Raw genomic sequence first — 13,193 nt, 5'->3', positions numbered from 1 at the left:
ACCCGTCCACAGACCGGCCCTAGCAGTCTGTGACACATGGTACAATTTTTCATTCGATTAGAAAATTTAGTTCAATTATTCCGTTAGATCCAGCATTCTTCCAGCATGTCCGATCAGATTTTTCTGCCAAAAAACTGGATAATTGTTTGAATTTCTTGATCGAAAAAAAAATTATTTTCAACTTTCATTTGATTTGATCATTTAGATCAAATAAACGGGAAAATCGAACAGTTTTATTGTATCGTGTATGGGCATCATTAAGGGCAATAAGGACAGTGAGATGTCTGGTTCAGTTACAAACAGCAATATATCATTCAGCAGCATTTTTAATCAATTGCCTTCCTATCTGCATACCTGAAAATATTTAAATGCCTAATTAACTGTTCTGTTGTCAAAATGAAAATTAGGGGCTTTTAATCAGAGATTCCAGATATGTCATTTTCCAAGGGCACCATGACACTAGCATACAGTGGAACACCATCTTCCTTGAATGGAAAAATTACTGATCACATGGCTACACCTTGCAAATACACAGAGGACCCAGGTCCACCTCTGACATAGGAGACCAGGGTTCAAATCCTGGCTAAAGCCGATACCTGTTCAGTAAAGAGCTATGGGCAAGACTCCCTAACACTGCAGGTTGGCCTGTTGAGCACATCCTGAGTGCCTGCAGCTCTTAAAGAGAAACTCCAACCTAGAATTGAACTTTATCCCAATCAGTAGCTGATACCCCCTTTTACATGAGAAATATAATGATTTTCACAAACAGACCATCAGGGGGCGCTGTATGACTGATTTTGTGCTGAAACCCCTCCCACAAGAAGCTCTGAGTACCGCGGTACTCTGGGCAAACTGCCACAATGTAACAAGGTTCACAGACATGAATTAGCTGTTTACAGCTGCCTCTAACAGCCAAAACAGCTAACAGCAGCTACATAACCTGCCCACAGTAACAATGTCACCATGTAATAAATGTCAGAATGTAAATCGGGGAGAGGAAAGATTTTACAGTGAGCAAACACTGACTAAATCATTTATACATAATTATGGTAAAAAATGAAGCACTTTTTTTACTACATTATTTTCACTGGAGTTCCTCTTTAAGTGCTTTAATTCCAACAGGATAAAAGCGCTATTCAAATGTTAGCATTATTATTATATGTAGGGGATCACCATCTTCCATGAATGGAAGAAGGGCATACAAAAAATACTAATTACTGGTTGCATGACTACATCTAGCAAATGCACAGATGACCCAGGTTTTCTATATGTAGAGATGATGAGGTTGTCTCTGCTTCACATGTTGTCATAAGCACAGAGATTAATAGATGTGACTGTCACTCTAGCAAGGTTGCCAACTGTCCATAAATGTATAGACTGTCCTTTTCTACCTTATTCTTGGAAGGGGTACCCCATCCAAAAAAAATCTCTCTGTGAATTTCCTTTTCTGGAGAGATATAGTATAAGCAGGATGGATGTACTAGAATGGTAGCACTAAATGGGGACACTTAGAGTAATGGGAATAAATGGAGCATGTTACAACTAAATTTGTCATCAGCACCCCACCCACCCCCTTATTTATTCAGATTTTTTTGTTCAGTCTTCTAGATTTATATAGCTTTTTGACCAAATCCTGCATTCTAGCTGCACTAGTCAGAGTGATTATTAGGGATAGCATATGCTAGTTTAAAAAATGTAAAAATATGAAGCTTATGAATGATACAGTAATATTAACTGGTAGGCCATGTCACACAGGCAGCTCCAAACAAAAGCCAAGTCAGCTACTATAGGAAATTCAAACCCACTGTACTATACTTGCTAAGCCCTGGATTGACTTGACCCAGAAGAAGCAACCCTGGGTAATAGAATGGACATCCAAGTGTGAAGAAGCCTTCTGGACCAATAAGGTAGCACTGGCCAGTGCTCCTGTTTTTCATACCCCACATGTCAGTCATGAGAGCCTGATTAAACTGAAGTCTCAACCTAAGGTCATAAGTCAGGTAGAGTAGGAAAAATGTAAAGACTGTATCCTCCAACTGAGCAGAAAATCACTCTCCAGAGAATGTGCAGATGCCACTATGGAGAAAGAGAGCCCTGTGGTCATGTGGTCTGTACAGAAACCACAATTGTATAGTTACAGATTAAGCTCATAGCCTTTAGCTGATTACACATCACACAGCTGGCTACGTCAAACAGCAAGGGGCAATGGTTTTGTTTTAGAAAACAAACCCTGCACTCTGAAGTAATCAGATATCTCTTTCAATTCATGAAACCACACACAAGAATAGCATGGGGTCCTGCCGAATGTTCACCTGCAAAGTGTGTATATATATATATATATCCTCTATAATAAAACCCCTGTGAAGCTGGGTTCGTGCTTTTTGCTACTGCACATGTGCGCAACACGGACCCAGCCTCACAGAGACAGGAGGACGGGGCCAGGGAGCCAGACGGGTGCGTGCACAGTGCATGCGGCGGGCGGCGGCGAGAAACACAGACCCTAGAGCCTGTTTTTAAATGGGCTTGGGTCTGCTAGTACAGTATATATATATATATATAGGGGGTTATAGGCCTATACACCGATGAGTAAGCCTGTGGAAAGTCTGTTGAACCTGCAAACCACTCTGTCTTGTACTTTTTAATAAATTAGTAAAATGTAATTAGCTAACTCTCTAATGCCCTTAGTGAGAAACTTGGTTTAAGAGCGCTTTGCAATACAAGCAAAAATATTTGTGAAATTTTGACTTGATATACAAGCAAAAAAAAAGTATACATGCGTCACGTCGTCACAACTGAGCTGATACTTCTTCTCCCTTTAGCGCTGCAGCATTGTACTCAATTGTGCTTTATCTGAGTGTAGAGACTGTGCAAAGTCACAGTCTCTACATGGCAGAATGGCAGAATATGGCCCCTTAGAACAAAAGGCTTCTTTAAAAAAATTATTTTTACTCTGTGTTCACTGTGATTGGCTCACGGTGATCACAGGGTCAGAAGCCAATGAAACTGGCTCCTGGCCAGCACACGTAACTCAGCTATCATTAGACAGCTAAGTTAAGCACTGACATAAGAGCTATCGCGGCAGTAATATGTGGAGATATTTTTTTTCTAAAATGTACGTCCTGGTAGAAATAAGAGGCTGCAAACAGGATGCAGATTTAAATAGCATATGTCTGCAACAGGTTAACTATGTCCATGATTGCTATCCAGGGAGCTGGAAAATCGGCTGAAAGGATGATTGTTTTAGGAGCATCTGAGGAGTGATACTGTCAAGCTCCCCTAATATTAGTCTACTGTTAGCACTAATGGCAGGACCCAGAGAAAAAGTGCAGCATCTAGTACTAGGAACTAGTTACATCGACGGTGACGTGACCCTACGCTGTCCACATCTGTTGATACTCTTTCAAGCTGACACCAGTTCAGCTGACTCAAAGGACCTCTGTCGCGAAAATCTTAAAATTTAAAATATATGTAAACAGATACAATTAAGAAGTATGTTTCTTCTAGAGTAAAATGAGCCATAAATTACTTTTCTCCTATGATGCTGTCACTTACAGAAGATAGTAGAAATCTGACAGAACCGACAGGTTTTGGACTAGCCCATATCCTTATGGGGGGTTCACAGGGATTTTCAAAATGCACTTAGTGAATGGCAGTTGCTCCTTCCGACTACCAAAAACGTTACGGTGAGCAGGGAGGCTGGCCAGCATCTTTGTATACATCTTTTTCAGGGAGTGTCTTTATAAAGAATAAAGGCCATGCTGAGAATCCCCTAGGGAGAGATGAACTAGCCCAAAACCTGTCGGTAATGTCAGATATCTACTACCTACTGTAAGTGACAGCAACATAGGAGAGAAGAAATTTATGGCTCATTTTATGCTGGAAGAAACGTACTTCTTATTTGTATGTTTTTTTAAATTGTAAGATTTTCATGACAGTTCCTCTTTAAGTCCTATGGGCAGTAATAAAGGAATCTATACACTATGGTACACAAGTCCAGTCACATTTTATGGGCATTTGGTGGGTGTGGTATTGTCACTCTTTGTTATAGTGCACTTTTAATGATGGAGAATGCAGCAGGAGAGTGGTACTCACCAGTGCTGTATGGGGGGGGGGGGGGGGGGGGGGCAAGAAAAGCAGTGGGAACTCTGGCAAGAATAGCTTCCAAGAGGTATAGAAGCCAGCGTGTCGACTCAAGGCAGGGCACTTTCATCTGCTGCTGCTGTACCATTGTAAAGTAGGTTTATAGGTCACTGCGGGTTAAGCTACAGATAGTTTCAATACTGTACAAATCTTTATGTTTTAACAGTATCTGTAGAAATAAGCAATTGAGCAGGATGTAGATGGGAAACCTGGTATTTTAAAGGGTGACCTAAAAATCCAGCTGTAATCTGTCAGCCAACAATCTGTAGTTCACTGTCAGCTTTCTCTGAGGATTTGGACAAGATGCCAAAAATAAGATGAGTACAGAATGATTTAAGTTCGTCAAGAGTTTAAATGCTGCAGTGTTTCATTGTTGCCATTTGAAAATATAAATGTTTCATTTTGTCTTCAGTGAAACTCTGCAACTGTTCCTATGTAATTTACACATATTTGTGACATATTCCCTCCTTTCTCAATTTGCATAGTATAAATTCAGCATTATGCAATGATATATAATGCATGAGGACAGTAACCTCAAAGTATTAGTCCTTAACAGATCAGTGAAAGTACAAAATCAAGTTTTATTAGATACAATTAGATATACTGTATATATTGAATAGTTTATCTGCACTTACCTGCTCCTCCTGGTTGTTCTGCCAGTTAAATTTCCAGGTAATGTAATTGAGCTATAAAGGTCTTGTCCTTCTGTTTATTTCATATCCAGTTCATGCTGGGGTACTCCCAACACATATTTGACGACCATTACTTCCTAAGTGTGTGCTGCAGTTTTTTTACATCCAATAATCATAATTTCTCCTATGCCTGTAGTGTTTTCATTCAAGAACACATACAGAGCAGCAGTAACTCCATCACAACACACCCTTACATGCTGCTCCTCCCTGTACCAAAGCATAAAACACTACCAGGAGGAAGAGCTCTGCTACCCTCTTGTGTATTTGTGTGGAATGGCATATGCTGTATCAGTAACTCTTTCCAACGGGTAAATTTATACCATTAACTTTGCCTGGAATACAGATACATAGCTCCCAACTGTCCCTTTTTCAGAGTGACAGTCCCTCTTTGGGAACCAGAAGTGGCCGTTGTCGTAATCAATGCATTACAGTAAGTTTTGAGATGTAAAAAAAAAATTATAAATATTTATAAACAAACCTGAATAAGTATTTATAGTTAATTAAAATCATTAAAGAATGTTTGGAAAACATTGTTACATAATTATAGAGCAGTCATAACAAATACACATATATATGTCAAGAGGTACTTGAGATGATGTTATGCACAGTAGTGGGTATTTGGGCAATGCTGTCATTAAAGGGGCACTTTGGTGATAAATTCTAAAATTGAAAATATGTGCAAACATAAATAAATAAGAAGTACATTTTTTCCATAGTAAAATGAACCATAAATTACTTTTTTTCTATGTTGCTTTCACGTACAGTAGGTAGTAGAAATCTGACAGAAGCGACATGTTTTGGACTAATCCAGGCATGGGCAAACTCGGCCCTCCAGCTGTTACGGAACTACAAGTCCCACAATACATTTGCCTTTATGAGTCATGACTGTGGCTGTCAGACTCCTGCAATGCATTGTGAGACTTGTAGTTCCGTAACAGCTGGAGGGCCGAGTTTGCCCATGCCTGGACTAGTCCATCTCTTCATGGGGGGATTCTCAGGGATTGATTTATTTTCAAAAGCACTTAGTGAATGGCAGTTGCTCTGCCCAACTGCCAAAAAAACTGTGTAGCAAGCAGGGAAGCTGGCCAGCATCATTGTTTAAATCCTTTTTAGGGAATCTTTTCATAGAGAATAAAAGCCTTGCTGAGAATCCCCTATGAAGAGATGGACTAGTCCAAGACCTGTTGATTTCTACTACCTACTGTAAGTGACAGCAACATAGGAGAAAAGTAATTTATGGCTCATTTTACTCTGGAAAAAACTACTTTTTATTTGTCTATGTTTACACATATTTTAAATTGTAAATTTTTTTGCCATAATGCCCCTTTAATAAAGAGAACCATGCTATAATAGTTTTTGAGAAATAGTACTCTACAGCATTTACCCTATCCCACTCTCCCTGCTATTGCACTGTCCCATCACATCCACATGTCTCCAGTAGTGTCCGAGTCTGCCCTCTTGCCCAGAAAAGGGCCACCTTCAGCACTGTCCCATATTACATCCGTTCAATACAGTGTCGGCGCTACACTGGGGCCAGCTGGGGCACTGACAAAATACAGTTAACTGTTTCCAGGCACTTTAGGGATCATAGGAAACAAGCTATAGTCTACAGCAATGCTCTGCTACAGACAAAAAAGGAATTACACATACAGGCACATAGTGTTTCTCTACCTCTCATCCTCCCCCTTATCTTAGCTCAGCTTGTGAAAACATCAGGCTGGGGGCTAGAATGACCAGTCAGTGACCTGTCCACACAGGAGCAGCTTGCCAGCAACAAACAATTAAAGCCCTTTTTACACTTACCATGCTGTGTCACTCTCCCCCGCAGCAGCTCCTCACAGGGACCATGTAAGTCAATGGAACATGTTACAGTTCCTGTAATGCGATGAACCAAAATGGTGCAGTTGATGCAAAGGCAATACACACATTGATTTTGATCACTTTGATTGAATCTGCCAGTAATCTGTTGCTCATACATATCCAATCAATTAAAATTTTTTTTATCGATTTTGTGCTGTTTATTGATTGAAAGTCTGATCGGACATGTTGGAAAGTCTGTGGAAATAGGGCAAGACAGGAGCAATGGGGGGTTTTTGGCCCATAGCTTTGAACTGCATTGCGCAGTGTATATAGTTATAATAATGTTATTATTAATATAATGTTTAATACCATAAGGGGAGGTTATCAATATCAAGATATTTATAGTTAGGTAAGCTAAAGCCTTATGGTGCATTTTATGGTGTGAAAAATACAATATGTTATTTAGGGGGACACAATGCCAACTTATAATTTGGAGGGATAAGTTACTTTGACAATAAAATTCAGGCAATAAACCACTTTATTAAGTATAAAACGGTGATACATAAACACTATTAATTACAATTGTAACTTGATATGCTAGTAAACATACACTCAGCTCAATCATATGCTCACTGCATTGAGTTACACTCAAAGTTGCAACTTTAGATAAGGGAGACTTAGGGAAGTATCAATATACCGATTGGGTGTCCAGTTTCCATAAAATAGATGTCACATAAAATGGAGAGTTTAGAAAAAATTAAACATTGTAAGGTAAAAGCTTATCTTTAGCAGCATAAATCAATACTGACTGATGTTGACAGTATAGCAGAAGAGCCTGATAGTGAGCAAAAAGTTATCACAGTCTGCGCCAGTGTATTAGCCACAGTACTGTTTTGTAGAATGCATATGCAGATCCAAGTCAGCCGCTTGATAGCCACAGGTGCATAGATGGGAGCTTACCCTCCTCTGCTGGATACCAACCCTCTGTTCTTGGTATCACTATTAGGAGCCACTCAATCCACAGCCTGCACTGGCCGGTTGCTGGGCTGTGGAGAGTCTTGTGACATGCTGGCTAGTGTTTGGCTGGCTGCGTGGGGGCTTTCCTTAGTTATTCTGCAATGGATCTAGCACTTCAGGAAGACACCAACTTCCTGGAGTGCTAGATCCTTGCAGATCAGATGTAAAGTTACAGTAAAGCAGTTTTCCAGCACAGAACAAAACCATAGTGAAGCAAAGGAGCTATGCAACTCCACTGTTCTAGATAACCGAGGAATGCGCCCACTGCTGCCAGCTCTGAGGACAAGGCGTGCCTCTCGGAACTACTCAGCACTGATTGACCTGTGAGTGATGTCACCCAGCAGCTGGGCATTCACCATACTTATGCATCAAATTTGCTACAATCCAGCACAACGACAGAACAGAGCTGGGATCCAGATCACCACATCCCCAGACACTAGCCAGCGTGTCACGATATGCTGCCTAGGTATGTTGTTTAAAAGGAAGCTTAAGTGACAGGTGGCATGGTGAGATAGACATGTGTATATACAGTGCCAAGCACACAAAAAATATGCTATGTTGCTTTTCTTCTGCCTGAAAGAGTTAATATTCAGCTATGCAACAGGTTGATAAGGAATTACAGCCATAAATACTTTCTTGGCAGAGAACTGGGCTTATGAGAGCAGGGGTTAGATAAAAAAGGAGGTCAAAAGTTAATATATTTTAGCACACTGAGACACAGGATGTTGAGTTGAGACAAAACACTAAATCTATTTTTTTAAAGTTTTTAAACATAATATAAAAAGACTAGCAGACCCGCGGCGTAGCATACGCCTCATAAGAGGGTAGCAGGCAGAAAGGGGGTATTGGGCACAGCGGCAGGGAGGGGGGTCGGACCCCCCTCCCTCACCTGGGTCCCCCATCTGCGCTCCCCCTCCAGCTTAAGTTTAGCAGCAGCCGCCGCCGCTATTAGTAAGAGGCAGCGGGCGGGGATGACTCACCTGTTCCGCATTCCAGCGTGCGTTCCACTGTCATCACTTCCTGCAATGCCGCCCACTGTATTGTAAGTACCCAATTCCCCCTTCCTGCCAGCTACCCCCTCCAACTCGGCAGCAAGTGTAGAACCGCCCCTGGGGGCAGGGCGCTATTTCTTCTTTTTGCTTGGACCGGCCCCTTCTTCTTGCTTGGACCGGCCCGGGAGGCAGGGGGCTACTTCTTCTTCTTGCTTGAAGGTTGAGGCACATATATATTATATATTACATGGGTGACAGGCTGAGCATCCTATACACCCCCTTCCCCCTGTCACTTATGGTTACACATATATATTACCAGGGCTGCCATAGAGGCAAAGGGGACAATTGCCCCAGGGCCTCTGCAGGGACCCCGCGCCGCCAACCCTGCTAAATTCTGCCTGCTCACACTGCTTTCAAGGCTTTTGCCTGATAAGTCGCAGGACTCACAGCAGTAATTATTCACCTGTCCTGGCGCAGCTACACAGTCCCGGCACTCTTTTCAGTCCTCCTCCTTTTCTATGACCCGGCGCATGTTTACGCATAACGCGCCGGGTTAGAGAAGGAAGAGGACAGCGTAAAAAAAGTGCGCAGACTGTGTATCCGCTGCCAGGACAGGTGAATAATTACTGCTGCGGCTTGTCACACAAGGGCCCCGGGTAGCAGAGAGGAGAGGTAATGGCTGCGTGGGGTGGTTGTCTTCGGGCATGGGGCCCCTGATTCAGTTTGCCCAAGGGCCCCGGAGCCCCTTAACCACTTGAGGACCACAGTCTTTTCGCCCCTTAAAGAGGAACTGTAACATAAAAAGATCCCCTGGGGGGTACTCACCTCGGGTGGGGGAAGCCTCCGGATCCTAATGAGGCTTCCCACGCCGTCCTCCATCCGTCAGGGGTCTCGCTGCAGCCCTCCGTGGAGTCCGGGCAGCGGTGACGTCAATATTTACCTTCCTGGCTCCTGCGCAGGCGCTCTGACGGCTGTCGGCTCCGAACTACACGGAAATACCCGATCGCCGTCGGGTCCGCTCTACTGCGCAGGCGCAAGTTTCCTGCGCCTGCGCAGTAGAGCGGACCCCGAATGAGATCGGGTATTTCCGTGTAGTTCGGAATGGAAAGCCGCCACAGCGCCCCCGCTGGAGCCAGCAAAGGTAAATATTGAAATGACAGTCGGCACAGTCGCCGGCTGTTCGGAGGGCTGCGGAGAGACCCCCGTGGGACAGAAGACGGCGTGGGAAGCCTCATTAGGATCCGGAGGCTTCCCCCACCCGAGGTGAGTACCCCCCAGGGGATCTTTTGAATGTTACAGAGTCTCTTTAAGGACCAGAGCCTTTTTTTCCATTCAGACCACTGCAGTTTTCACGGTTTATTGCTCGGTCATACAACCTACCACCTAAATGAATTTTACCTCCTTTTCTTGTCACTAATAAAGCTTTCTTTTGGTGCTATTTGATTGCTCCTGCGAGTTACAGTTTTTATTATATTCATCAAAAAAGACATGAATTGTGTCAAAAAAATGATTTTATTTTTTACTTTCTGTGCTGACATTTTTCAAATAAAGTAAAATTTCTGTATACATGCAGCACGAAAAATGTGGACAAACATGTTTTTGATTAAAAAAAAACCATTCAGTGTATATTTATTGGATTGGGTAAAAGTTATAGCGTTTACAATCTATGGTGCAAAAAGTGAATTTTCCCATTTTCAAGCATCTCTGACTATTCTGACCACCTGTCATGTTTCATGAGGGGCTAAAATTCCAGGATAGTATAAATACCCCCCAAATGACCCCATTTTGGAAAGAAGACATCCCAAAGTATTCACTGAGAGGCATAGTGAGTTCATAGAAGATATTATTTTTTGTCACAAGTTAGCAGAAAATGACACTTTGTGACAAAAAAACAAAACAAAAAAAAGTTTCCATTTCTTCTAACTTGCGACAAAAAAAAATGAAATCTGCCACGGACTCGCTATGCTCCCCTCTGAATACCTTGAAGTGTCTACTTTCCAAAATGGGGTCATTTGTGGGGTGTGTTCACTGTCCTGGCATTTTGGGGGGTGCCTAATTGTAAGCACCCCTGTAAAGCCTAAAGATGCTCATTGGACTTTGGGCCCCTTAGCGCAGTTAGGCTGCAAAAAAGTGCCACACATGTGGTATTGCCGTACTCAGGAGAAGTAGTATAATGTGTTTTGGGGTGTATTTTTACACATACCCATGCTGGGTGGGAGAAATATCTCTGTAAATGATAATTTTTTGATTTTTTTTACACACAATTGTCCATTTACAGAGATATTTCTCCCACTCAGCATGGGTATGTGTAAAAATACACCCCAAAACACATTATACTACTTCTCCTGAGTACGGTGATACCACATGTGTGGCACTTTTTTGCACCCTAACTGCGCTAAGGGGCCCAAAGTCCAATGAGTACCTTTAGGATTTCACGGGTCATTTTGCGACATTTGGTTTCAAGACTACTCCTCACGGTTTAGGGCCCCTAAAATGCCAGGGCAGTATAGGAACCCCACAAATGACCCCATTTTAGAAAGAAGACACCCCAAGGTATTCCGTTAGGAGTATGGTGAGTTCATAGAAGATTTATTTTTTTTTTGTTACAAGTTAGCGGAAATTGATTTTAATTGTTTTTTTTCACAAAGTGTCATTTTCCGCTAACTTGTGACAAGAAATTAAATATTCTATGAACTCACCATACTCCTAATGGAATACCTTTGGGTGTCTTCTTTCTAAAATGGGGTCATTTGTGGGGTTCCTATACTGCCCTGGCATTTTTGGGGCCCTAAACTGTGAGGAGTAGTCTTGAAACCAAATGTCGCAAAATGACCTGTGAAATCCTAAAGGTACTCATTGGACTTTGGGCCCCTTAGCGCACTTAGGGTGCAAAAAAGTGCCACATATGTGGTACCGCCGTACTCAGGAGAAGTAGTATAATGTGTTTTGTGGTGTATTTTTACACATACAGATGCTGGGTGGGAGAAATATCTCTGTAAATGACAATTATTTGATTTTTTTTACACACAATTGTCCATGTACAGAGAGATTTCTCCCACCCAGCATGGGTATGTATAAAAATACACCCCAAAACACATTATACTACTTCTTCTGAGTACGGCGATACCACATGTGTGACACTTTTTTGCAACCTAGGTGCGCTAAGGGGCCTAACGTCCTATTCACAGGTCATTTTGAGGCATTTGGATTCTAGACTACTCATCACGGTTTAGGGCCCCTAAAATGCCAGGGCAGTATAGGAACCCCACAAGTGACCCCATTTTAGAAAGAAGACACCCAAAGGTATTCCGTTAGGAGTATGGTGAGTTCATAGAAGATTTTATTTTTTGTCACAAGTTAGTGAAAAATGACACTTTGTGGAAAAAAAACAATTAAAATCAATTTCCGCTAACTTGTGACAAAAAAAAAATCTTCTATGAACTCACCATACTCCTAATGGAATACCTTTGGGTGTCTTCTTTCTAAAATGGGGTCATTTGTGGGGTTCCTATACTGCCCTGGCATTTTAGGGGCCCTAAACTGTGAGGAGTAGTCTTGAAAAGAAAAATGTCGCAAAATGACCTGTGAAATCCTAAAGGTACTAAAGGTCCTAAAGGTACTCATTGGACTTTGGGCCCCTTAGCGCACTTAGGGTGTAAAAAAGTGCCACACATGTGGTACCGCCGTACTGTATTTTTACACATACAGATGCTGGGTGGGAGAAATATCTCTGTAAATGACAATTATTTGATTTGTTTTTACACACAATTGTCCATGTTCAGAGAGATTTCTCCCACCCAGCATGGGTATGTGTAAAAATACACCACAAAACACATTATACTACTTCTCCTGAGTACGGCGATACCACATGTGTGACACTTTTTTGCAGCCTAGATGCGCTAAGGGGCCCAACGTCCTATTCACAGGTCATTTTGAGGCATTTGTTTTCTAGACTACTCCTCACGGTTTAAGGCCCCTAAAATGCCAGGGCAGTATAGGAACCCCACAAGTGACCCCATTTTAGAAAGAAGACACCCCAAGGTATTCTGTTAGGAGTATGGTGAGTTCATAGAAGATTTTATTTTTTGTCACAAGTTAGTGAAAAATGACACTTTGTGAAAAAATCAATAAACATCAATTTCCGCTAACTTTTGCCAAAAAAATAAAATCTTCTATGAACTCGTCATACACCTAACAAAATACCTTGGGGTGTCTTTTTTCTAAAATGGGGTCACTTGTGGGGTTCCTATACTGCCCTGGCATTTTATGGGCCCTAAACCGTGAGTAGTCTGCAAAACCAAATTTCTCAAAATGACTGTTCAGGGCTATAAGCATCTGCAAATTTTGATGACAGGTGGTCTATGAGGGGGCAAATTTTGTGGAACCGGTCATAAGCAGGGTGGCCTCTTAGATGACAGGTTGTATTGGGCCTGATCTGATGGATAGGAGTGCTAGGGGGGTGACAGGAGGTGATTGATGGGTGTCTCAGGGGGTGATTAGAGGGGAAAATAGATGCAGTCAATGCACTGGGGAGGTGATCGGAAGGGGGTCT

General features: G+C 42.2%; 1 protein-coding gene and 1 long non-coding RNA gene across 2 annotated transcripts in view; one reads left to right on the top strand and one right to left on the bottom strand.

The window, feature by feature from the left end:
* LOC137511655 (calcium/calmodulin-dependent protein kinase type IV-like) overlaps positions 1–5,012 on the bottom strand; it is an 81,888-nt gene extending 76,876 nt beyond the window's left edge. Inside the window, exon 1 of the mRNA XM_068233997.1 lies at positions 4,776–5,012. The gene's annotated coding sequence lies outside the window, so the exon portion shown is untranslated. The remainder of the gene's footprint in view (positions 1–4,775) is intronic.
* A 925-nt stretch (positions 5,013–5,937) lies between these two features.
* LOC137549659 (uncharacterized) overlaps positions 5,938–13,193 on the top strand; it is a 68,120-nt gene continuing 60,864 nt past the window's right edge. The window contains exon 1 of the long non-coding RNA XR_011026841.1: positions 5,938–6,035. This is a non-coding gene — a long non-coding RNA (uncharacterized lncRNA). The remainder of the gene's footprint in view (positions 6,036–13,193) is intronic.

This window comes from Hyperolius riggenbachi, chromosome 1 (genome assembly GCF_040937935.1).
Source record: "Hyperolius riggenbachi isolate aHypRig1 chromosome 1, aHypRig1.pri, whole genome shotgun sequence".
Classification (NCBI taxonomy): domain Eukaryota; kingdom Metazoa; phylum Chordata; class Amphibia; order Anura; family Hyperoliidae; genus Hyperolius; species Hyperolius riggenbachi.
Note: the sequence above shows the minus strand (reverse complement) of the source record. Positions and strands in the feature narration are given on the sequence as shown.